Here is a 10,911-nt window from a genome sequence, read left to right on the forward strand (position 1 = left end):
GTTAAAACTCAAGAATTCCAAAAGCTCTGCTTGAGTGGGAAGGTTTCCAGTGCTCTGCTCTGGCCAGAGCCATCCAGTGAAGGGATACCTTCCTGCCTGAGGTGCTTCTGCACTCTGACAATCCCCCGACCACTAGCATTCTGCATCTCCAGTTGTTCTTCAGGTATCTGGTTTATTTCTCACTGCCGTGTGGTAATTTTTGTGGCTAGGGATGTGTTTTAAGCTTCTCTTCCTGGTCTAGATAATCTTCTAGAGGGCTGTGGTGAGCATCTACAAATCTTGCTACCCAAAATCTATTGTCTTTGGAAAAACAGTTCATTCTTATTTTTCTCTCGGGAAGACTCTCAGTCCCTACCTTCTGCAGCTCTGCAACTTTTGTGCTCCTAATCCTCCCACTTCTCATTTAAAACAGCACCTCCTCCTCTTCCAGCCAACGGCACTCAATGGGCACGAGTGCTTTCATTTGAGTAGCTGCCTCGAGGCTGCCCTGGGGAAAGCCTCCTGCCGAAGGGATCTGAGCATCTATCTGGCTGGAGCAGGACCAGAACTCCAGAACAAGGACACTCAGCCCCGGCTACAACTGGGTCTGGGCCACACATCCAAAAAGGGTTAGTTCCTGGACTGGTCAATTACATTAACAAGAAATTCACTTTTTAAATATAAAGACTATTTTGGATTGGGGGTCTCTCAATGGAACCAAAATAATTTTTGAATACAGTAAGCACTTGATTTCCACCATTTTGGCAGTTGTGTTGAGGCCCCCTGAAAGAGCAGGAAGGCTCCCTTGATTGGAATGGGTGGGAACCGAAATCCCTGCCAGAATGAAGCTTCCTAAATGCTTCAGGGCCAAGCAATTCTATTCAAAAGACCAAAGTTTGTTTATTAATTATTACTATTTCCAGGCCATTCCTGCTGTTTCCCTCTGACCTTCTGAAAAACAAGTTTGTACTCATTTAAAATTAGAATGCATTTATTTATTCTGAAGAAAACATTTCTTTGTTTTTGTCAACAGCTGTAATTGCATCCAAACAGGCCAATTTAGTTTAATACTGTACCTAATTAAGGAATTTAAAACTATTTAAAAGGTATAATACATTTCTCAGAATTTAAATGTGACTGTGGCAGGAGGATAGCAAGTTCAAGGCTAACCTCATCATTTAACCAGGCCCTACGCAACTTAATGAGACCCTGTCCCAAAATAAAACATCAAAAGGGCTGGTGATGTGGCTCAGTTTCTGAGCGCCCCTGAGTTCAATCCCTGGTACCAAAAAAAAAAAAAAAAAAAAAGGCGACAATACTTTTGCTTAAAATTAAATAATTCTGCTGTGTAAATGGAAACCACTCTCTGTATGTTCATTTAACAATAAGAAGAAGTGGAAGTCTTTACTTAATATGTAAATATCATCACTTTCAAGGACTGACTGGTATTCCATATGTACCCGAATGTTCTTTTAAGAGCTCATCACTAGATGGATAGTCAGATCGATCCCCTAATGTGAGCGTGTATTAAAACGTGGCTAATAATCCTGCCATTTCTATCACTCTTATGAATACAGGTCAAGAAGGGGGGTGGCTTGTAGGTTGAACCATGGCGCCACTCACCCAACAGCCTTCTGAAATCCCGAGCTTCGGCTCTGCATGGAATCCGGCGCTGGTGGAGGTGGAGGAGAATCCTTGCCTATGCGCCCGCCTGGTAGGTGGAAATGGCCCTGTCTCATAACTTCCGTTTGATTTTCTTTGATAACTAATGGGTGGAACTTGTTTTTATGGGCAAACTATCAGTTTTTGTTCCTGTAAGAAACTACTTAGAAAAGGGGCTTGAGATGCCAGGCACCAGCTGGGCGGCCAGGATACTGGCAGACTCTCTGCAGGTGGCTGGGTGCCTCTGCCTGGGGGCTCTCCATGTGCACCGGCACTCAGCAGGGAAGCCCACAAGGTTCCCAGGAGAGGCAAGTTCCCAGAGAAGGAGCAGAACGTGCGGAGCCTCCAGACCCCCAGGAGGCCTCCTGTCCACTTGCTGTTTGACTCAGTGGCTCCTGGGCCAGCTGAGACCCGAGGCTGGGGAAAGAGCCCCAGCTGGGTGCAGGACGGACGGACTCACCTTGAAAAGGGGTGTGGACAGGAGGAAAGAACCACTTGAGCTGTTTCCAAACTATCCAAGCTTTCTCTAGGTCAGTATGTCGTAGCCAGACCTTTCAGCTCTTTTAACACATTCGTAGTTTTGAAGGTATTCAGATTGTTTTCTCAGTGTGACAGGCAGTCCGTGCGGACTTATCTCTCCATCTGTCCCTTGGGTCAGTAAAAGTACTGATTTCATGTCCTGTCGTGTCTGTATCCTTTTCTGTCCACCAGTCTTCACCTCAGGCTGGTTCAAGTGCAGGTTTCCCAAGCCATCACCGCAGAGGCTCACTGCCATCCATCCATGGACGTCTTCCTATACCCGCTTCAAGAGCTGGAGTTGCTGAAGAGTGTCTTCCTACACCGGGTTTAAGAGCTGGGGTTGCTGAATGAGGGACTTCCAGGTAAGCATGCTTATTGTTTAAGATGCTCACCATTTCCAGCTCTGATAACAATATACTGCCTGATGGAGAGAGGCTTTCTTGCAGTCAAATTTTCCTGGCATGTTGTCTAGGAAGATTCCTCAAAAAAATTTTTTTCTTAATGTTTTCCTAGTGCTAAGGTCCTATGGCTGTAGGACTTTTGATTAATTAATTTATCTTTTTATTTTCATGGTATAAGTAATTGAACCCAGGACCTTAAAAGACCTTTATTTTGCAAACATGTCATGCTTAGTAAAGAGTCCTTCAGAATGAAAACAAAACCCAGATACTGACAATACAAATATCGTATTCTGAATATGAGACTCTTCTTACTGAAAGAACCATCAGAAGAGATATATGGTGGCTGGGGATGCAGCTCAGTGGTAGATGCTTGCCTGGCATGGGTTTGATCCCTAGCACCACTATAAAAAGAGCTTGGGGACAGAGATTGTCAAATAACCAGGTCATTTTTTTTTTTTTAATCTATGTTAGTCATTGGCGGTGTGGGTACATAGCAAGCTTAAGCCAATGTAGCCATCTCCAGACATGGGATCTTGTCCCCACCAGCCATGTCCTTTCTGCACTCCTTTCTGAAGTCTGCACAGAGTGGGGACCCATCCTGATCCTGTGAGAGCCGCCATGGTCACCAAGTTCGCCATCCACTGGGAGATGGACAGTTAAGTAGGTAGTTGTGATGTGGACAAGTAGTTTTGTCTTTACACCCAAAGACTCCATGCCAACAAGAGCTCCATTTCCTAAACCCAACAGGGTGAATTCCTCCAAGCACCAGGGGAGCTGTCAAATAAAAAGCAAGTCAGCCTCGGGTAAGGAGAGACAGTGTAGGAAAGCCTTATTGCAAGGGGAGGGACCACAGCAACTTTGGCCACGAGGTCTGCTCACATCAGCTCCAGACACCTCCCTCAGGGGGAGTCCAGAAGGCACCACACCTTTTAGAAAATGTTGTAAATTAATCACAGTGTGGGATGCCACCCATGAAGCTACTTCAACCGTGAAGCTACTTGAGTGGCTTTTACTCAGTACTGAGCTATGGGGGACTTAGGTCTCCCCTGGGGAGAGAGGTCTTTCCGGCATTCCTGTATGTAGGCTGCCCGATGCGCAAGATCTCTGCCCTCACTGTACTAGTGGGACAGGTCTTGGAGCTCCAGAGTTGGGCCTAACCCATAAGAACCCACCCCCTACTTCATTTGGCAAAGAATATTCCATGGAAACTATTGAAGTTCCACCACATAAATAAAGCAAATGAGGTCTCTCCATCTTTCTTTCCAGTGTGGAAGCTCGACCCCTGAGGTCGAAGAGCCCTCCTGCCTCCCCACTCCACCCCCAACCCCTGTTTTTGAGAACTGCTTCCTGTGTCCTGTGGTTTCTTCGCAGTTGTCTCTTTCTTAGCTGTTACACGCAGAGGAAATCCAAATTTCTTTGCCTGTAGGGGACGTAGGCAAGACCACAGGAAAATATGTTAGATTAGAAGACAGTCCTTCTCTTTATTTAGCTTTGGAGGGTGAGGTAGAGTGAGAGAGGTGACTTCCCTTGGGTGGCATGTGTCTGCTTTGCAACCTCGGTGCCCTCTAGAACCTGGAAGGCCCCAGCGTTTAGGAGGCTCCTTGTGTCCCAACGCTGCAGCCTTTCTTCTGTGTCAGAGGAACATCGTTGTAATGTTGGGAAATCCTGGCCGGGTCACAGTGAACCATCTGGAACAAAGGGCAGCATGACCTTCTAACTTGCCTAATAGTTTGAAAATCCATTTTGAGAAGCTCAATGCAAAAATGACCTTGCTCCAATGTCTTTTCTGTACTATGGGTTTTAAATACATACCTTCTGAGAAGGCAGTAAATTTACTTGAATTTCATCTTCAACAGTAAAAAGTAACGGCTTAGGTCCATTGCCTCCTGCTCCTAGATGCTGCTAATGTGAAAGAACCCAAATCCCACATGCCTGTTTCGAGAGCTGCAAGAGCAGGTGCGTCGGCATCCTGTACGGCGCAGTTAGCCACGGAGGACTCACTCGCTGTTGTTGCTTGGAAGCTTTGCTGGAATTCTAATCTTTCTTTCTTTTAATCTTAGCTTGTGAAATAGAAGGTTTTGTTTTGCTCAGCTGGTCGATTCCCTAGGTGCAGGTATTTGGCAACTATAAACTACAAATTAGGTTAGGTATGCAGAGCAGAAAATTTCTAGTTTATAAATAAAAGCAATTTATTTTAACCCAATAAGAAAACAAACAAAAACACTAATAAAGGAAACAAATAAGAATGTATAAACTATGGGGCTGGAATTATGGCTCAGCGGTAGAGTGCTCACCTAGCACATGCGAGATGCTGGGTTCAATCCGCAGCACCACCTAAAAATAAATAAAATAAAGTTATTGTGTCCAACTACAACTAAAAAAATATTTAAAAAGAAAGAATATGAAATATCATTCCATAAGACCAAAGCTGATGAACCAGTTTAGTTCCCAGTCTAAACCTGGGAGGGAAGAGTGGGGGTAGGTACGAACCTCAAATGGGTCTACCTTTTCCAGTCCTGTGCTCTTCTGTGCGAGCAGGGCCTCTCTCCATAGTTCTCACAGACATCCCAGCCCCACGCGCACGTGGACCAGCAGAGCGCAACACCAGTACTCTGCTCTGACAGGAGAGAAGTCAGCTGTGCCCTCACCAGCACCACGTCTCTGAGTGCTCTCCAGGGGCACTTTTCCTGCAGGGGCCAGGTAGTAAGAACGTTCCCCTTTCAAGCCCCTGTCTCTGTTCCAACTAGTCAACTCCACCACTTAGACCTCTGAAAATGGATGAACACAGCTGGGTACAAGCACGACTTCATTTGCAAAGCAGGTGGTGGGCTGGCTGACCTAGAGATGTCCGGGCTCTGCCTGGGGGCTGGGGTCATTCACTGTGAGGAGCAGAGTCCAGCTCTCCACAGCCAGGAGCTCAGTTCCCAGGGACTTCTGATCTCTCCTGCCACCCTCCTCTTGTGTCCTCTGCGCATGTTCTGCTCAAGTTAGCTCCAGAGGAACTGGCTGGTGGGGACAAGCAAGGCGAGCAGGGACAAGAGACAGCTCTCAACAAGCCTGTCTGTGGTGACATCCTCCTCCTGTTGTTCACAGCTCCCCCAAGCAGGAGGGGGGTGGGGCTTTGTCTGGCTTGGAACCCGACTGGAGCAGTCACATTTTATTCTGGGGTCGGTGATCTCAAGTGTGGAGCTGCTCCAGGAGTGTGAGATCCAGCTGCAGCTCATCAGGGACAGTCGCTCATTGACTGTGTCCTGATCTCAGGCTGTCACATTCCAGAAACTCCAGTACTTTCTGCACATTCTAGAGTGTTGCCTAAAATAACTAAATTTTTAAAATGTGGTTCATGTTTCTTTTGCTTTATTAGGGTTGAGGTTTTGGGGTTTTGTTTGCTTTTTGTGAACTTCAGTTGTGTACCAGGGAGGCTGCATGGTCTCTCCTTTTCCTGCCATCTCACCTGCATGAGCACTCCTCCTCTGCCCTTTTATCTGCTTCTCTGCAGCTGACCCCTCTGGGGCCTTATGACGGTGCCATGAGGCTTCAGGGTTGCAGGTGCTCGGAAGCTTCTTCTCTCACCGGCCTCAGGAGTGCATTTTTGGCGATGGTTTCTCCCCTCTCTTTTCCTTCTCTCCATCTCATGTCCGAGTATTTGGTGCCTCATCTGCTGCCCCTGCTCTGCTCTCCTCTACTTGATAATGTTCCAGCTGCCAGTAGGGACCATGCTGCTGTGTGTCCTGCAGCTGCAGAAATGAAAAGGCAGCTCCTGCCTTTGAGGTTCAGGGTGCAGAATGACGAGAAGGCAGATGCAAGCAAGCCTGACGCTGGGTGCCATTGTCTGCCTCGGTGAACTGCAGCCACTGTGTCCATCAGCCTTTCAACGCGTGGCAAATACCTGAGAAAAGCAACTTAGAGGAGGACGATATGCAGCTCATGTTTCAGAGGTTTTAGTTGGCCTGTCCCGCTGCCCTGGGCCTGAGGTGAGGCAGAACATCAGGGTGGAAGGACATGGTGGAAGAAAGCTTGTCAGCTTAGGCAGCTGGGAGCAGAGAGCAAGGAAGGGGCCAGACAAGATAGAGTCCCCGGGGGGCACACCACCAGGGACCTTCTTCCTCTAACCCTCTGCCTGTGGTTTCCGTCTCTTCCTTGGGGTCCATTCATCCACCAGAGTGATATCCACTGTTGGGGTCAGAACCCATCCAGTCACTTCCCAAAGTCCCACCTCTGAGCCTTGCTGATGGGACCAGGCACTGCATGGGGACCAGGCACTGCACAGGGTCCAGGCACTGCACAGGGTCCAGACACTGCACAGGGACCAGATACTGCATGGGGTCCAGACACTGCACAGTACCAGACACTGCACAGTGACCAGGCACTGCATAGGACCAGGTGCCACACGGGGTCCAGGCACCACACAGGGTCCAGGCACTGCTCAGGGTCCAGGCACTGCACAGGGTCCAGGCACTACACAGGGACCAGGTACTGCACAGGATCAGGCACTGCACAGGACCAGGCACCACATGGGAACCAGGCACTGCATGGGACCAGCATTCAACACATAAGCCTTTGAGAGACATTGTGGATGCAAACGCTGACATCAGTGTTGACTAAGTGGCCACAGCCCAGTTGGGCGGGCAGGAGTGGAGCTGTGGTACATTATTGCACTCCAAGGATGGGAGGAATGGCACCTGGTCACCTTTGGAGGCCCAGCCAGGGCTCACCCCTGTGCAGCATCAAGTCCTGAAGTACAACCCTCTGCCACCTCCAAGACAGCAGGTACAGCACTCCTCCCGAGAGGCCCTGCTGCTGCAGTTGGGCCACAGTGAGGGGGAGAGGAGAAGAGGAGAGGGAAGCCCCAGGCTCCACAGACCTTCCTGACTCTGCTAGAGCACATGGGGTGCAAGATCCTGCCTTCTGATTGCTCACTGCCTGAAGGACCTGCAGAGTTGCAGAAAAGAAATGACCAAGCAATTTTGTCAGGTCAGTGTATCAGCCAGCACTGGTTGGCCTTTTGCAGTGCCCAAGTTCTGAGAGAACACAGAGTGAAAGGAAGTGAGGATCTGACTAGTTTCCTCCAGAGGGGAGTTGGGGTGTGAAGGTTCTGCTGTTCCCAGTCTTTGCTGTCACTGGAGAGGCAGCATGTGGGCTCTGTTAACACATCTCGTGCTGCATTTTGGGTTGTTTTCTCAGGACAAATGCCCCAACATATATGATGAGGTCAATGGATGTCAGGAGCAAACGTGTTCAGAGGTTTCGTAAGATTGCCAATTGCTTTCTGAGAGGATCATAATAAATGTCCACTCCTTGCCCCAGCATAAAAGGTGTCCAACTCACAAAAACTTAACAGTATCAAAAATCATGCTCTGAAACATCTCCAGTACAACAGGTAAAAATATCTCACATTTCCTTTGTGTGTCCTTGATTCCTAGTGATGTGGAACATTTTATCGTGTTATTAGTCATTTCTCTGTCCTCTCCTACCAACCAGCTGCCTCTGTTTTTGCTCCGTGAATGGATCCTCCACAGGTGAGTTGTGTAACTGCAGCGGGACAGCAGTTGAACCGGAGTGCTGTGTTGGTTCCCGATGTTGGACTGGCAAGGACTTCAGAGTTAAGAGCTGGGGTTCTCAAGGCTCATCACAACAGCTGTCTCCTGTGGGCTCTCTGGGAGACGGCCCTACAGCTGCAGTGCGCCTGCGCGTGACAGTAACACCCTGGGCCCCTCAGCCTGCTCGTCCCCCAAGTGGCCACAGCCCTTGTTGCTCATGGGGGTCTCTCCTCTCAGAGTTAGTTTCAAGTCCAGCAGGACTGACAAAGTGCACCTGGCACAAAGGGAAGCAAGTCTGCAGGCAAATTTGGCAAAACTCATCTCGAGATCTCAATTTAGGAAAAAATGATTTAGAATTGGTTTTCTATCCTCATACCTGTTAGAACTGGGTGCAGTTTGACAAACCTGGCTTTCTGCCAGATCTTGAAATAAGCCTATATAATAATGAAAGTTAGTTTTCTAGATATTTAGATTTTCACATCCGAGATTCACAAATCATTTTTAATTTTAATTTTGTAGAACAAAATGAGAAAAGCATGACGTTTGGACCCTCAGATGCTTGACCCTTCTCTCTGCTTCTGTTGTTTAGTAAGCTATTTTTGTAGGGTTAGATTCTTCAAATATCACAGCGGTACATAGTACTTCTCACAGTTCTGTTTTCTTCTTATTAATGACTTTTAATGAAGATAAATATAGGAAAAGCATTAAACCTAGACAAAAAAACGCAGAGGTCCTGACACACACTGCAGGAATGAATCTCACAGAATAGCAACCACAAGCAGCGTGTGCCGGGCACCTGAGGGTGTGGTCTAAGACCACTCTTCATCTGCTTTGTACCAGGGGACAGCTCCAATATTGTGTCCGCTCTGCATTTATTTTGTCTTGTGTATTTTCATAAGTGCTTTCGGGCTGCACGTCCGTCTTGGAAACCTTTAGCGTTCCCCCAGCACAAAGATGGATACTCTGCCTTTTGCCTTCACTGAGGCGTTCTGGAGGGCTCCCAGGTGGGCCTGGCCTTCAAATCCCTCAGCCAGTGGAGACCACTGGCTTTCGTGTGGAATGTTTCACATTGTGTCTGGAAAGTCCCAAGAACACCCAGATAGTGGCCCAGGAGCTACAGGGGGATGGCCCCAGGGACAGATGTGGTGGAGGAGAAGTGGTGAGGAGGGACAGGCTGAGCGTGGTCCTGGGCCACTCTGCCACACTCAGCCTCCTTCTCCACCTGTAAGATAAGTGCCACTTTGTCTGCTGAGGGAGGAGTCAGGGTGAGAGGAGCCGGTGGATGCGGAGCACCTGGCATCGTGGCACTCACATCTGACGGTATCCCAACCACCTGAGTAACAGACTCCAGAGGCCCTGCATGTCGAGACAGGGCTCCGCTCAACCGTGTTTCCATCTGTGTGCCCGCTCATCCCAAGCCTGCTCACACACATACACACCCCCAACACACACACACCTATGACCATGTTTCCACCTGTGTGCCTCTCATCTCAAGCCTGCACACACACACCCACCCCAGGATATTTTTTAAAACCTTAAAAGTATTTAAATGGAAGATCCTCAAACATGTTAAAAAATTCTGCATTCAACAAGAATGGCATATACATTTTTAACAAAAAATAATACATCAGTGGAAATACTTCAAAACATCCATTTTAAGATGTTCTTTCAGTCTGGGGTTGTGGCTCAGTGGTAGAGCCCTTGCCTAGCACTTGTGAGGCACTGGGTTTGATCCTCAGCACCACATAAAGATAAATAAATAAATAAATAAATAAATAAATAAATAAATAAATAAAGGTATGTCCATCTACAACAAAAAAAATATTTTAAGGTGTTCTTTCTCCTTCCCTCTCTCCCTCCCTCCCTCTCCCTCTCTATCCTCCTCTCTTTCCCTCCCTCCCCTTCCCTCCAGTTCTCTCTCTTTTTCTCTCCCTCTCTCTCTCTCCCTCCCTCTTTTTCTCTCTCCTTCTCCCTCTCTCTCCTTCTCTCCCTCCCTCTCTCCCTTCCTCTCCCTCCCTCCATCTCTTACTTTTTCTTTCCTCAAAGGCAGAAGAAACACGTTTCTCCCCTATACATGTGCCTGGCCTGCAGTTTGCAGTTTTGCATTTTCCAAATGGTCTTGCTCACCTGCTCCCTGCTCCCTATGCTTCCACAGTAGTCTCTTAAAATAAACCTGGACCTTAACCCCCACCCTGAGGGCCCCCACCACAGGGTTGGCTGCATAAGGAAAGCTAGGCCTCTTCTGCTCTCCACAGTCCCCAGGAGGATCGCCTTTTGGGCACCCAACATTTGAATGTTTTGCTCCTTTTTTTGAGTATTCTAAGAAATGTCTGTTCCTCCCATAGACACACATCTGCCTGATCCTGGCTCATGGCTACAGCTGCAGCTCCTGCATGGCCACTCCTTCTACCCACTGAAGGCTGGTGCTGGGCTGCAGGTGTCTGCTGCGGGTCAGGCCTGTTTCCTGAGACAGGGAGCAGTGATTGGTCCTCCTCACCTTCCACCCCTAACACACCTGAAAGGGATAGGGACCGGGTAGGAATTCAGTAAATGTCAATGAGCAAGTAAAGCAGACAGAGGATGGCCTACCAATTCAATGTCATAGCTGAGAACTTCCGCTTCCCCTAAGTTCTGCCTTCTCCTTGTGTGATAAAGCCAGAGGGAGGCAACGGGGCTGTGTGGTTCATTTCCATTTCTGAGTCCCAGGATCCTCATGTTGAATGGGAACTGCTTTCCGTCTGACTCATTTGTTCTCAGTGATATGAACTAGATTAACTGCTAGAATTCGATAATGAATAGTCAGGTTAAGT

The 10,911-nt window shown here is 48.1% G+C and overlaps 1 long non-coding RNA gene across 1 annotated transcript; it reads left to right on the forward strand.

Annotated features, from left to right (window-relative positions):
• The first annotated feature begins 1,574 nt into the window (after positions 1-1,574).
• LOC125615894 lies at positions 1,575-4,293 on the forward strand. Its single transcript, XR_007346485.1, has 3 exons — positions 1,575-1,693; positions 2,353-2,522; positions 3,137-4,293. It is a non-coding gene; the product is annotated as an uncharacterized LOC125615894 (long non-coding RNA).
• The last annotated feature ends 6,618 nt before the right edge of the window (positions 4,294-10,911 follow it).

Source organism: Marmota marmota, unplaced genomic scaffold, assembly GCF_001458135.2.
Source record: "Marmota marmota marmota unplaced genomic scaffold, marMar, whole genome shotgun sequence".
In the NCBI taxonomy this organism is placed as follows: Eukaryota; Metazoa; Chordata; class Mammalia; order Rodentia; family Sciuridae; genus Marmota; species Marmota marmota.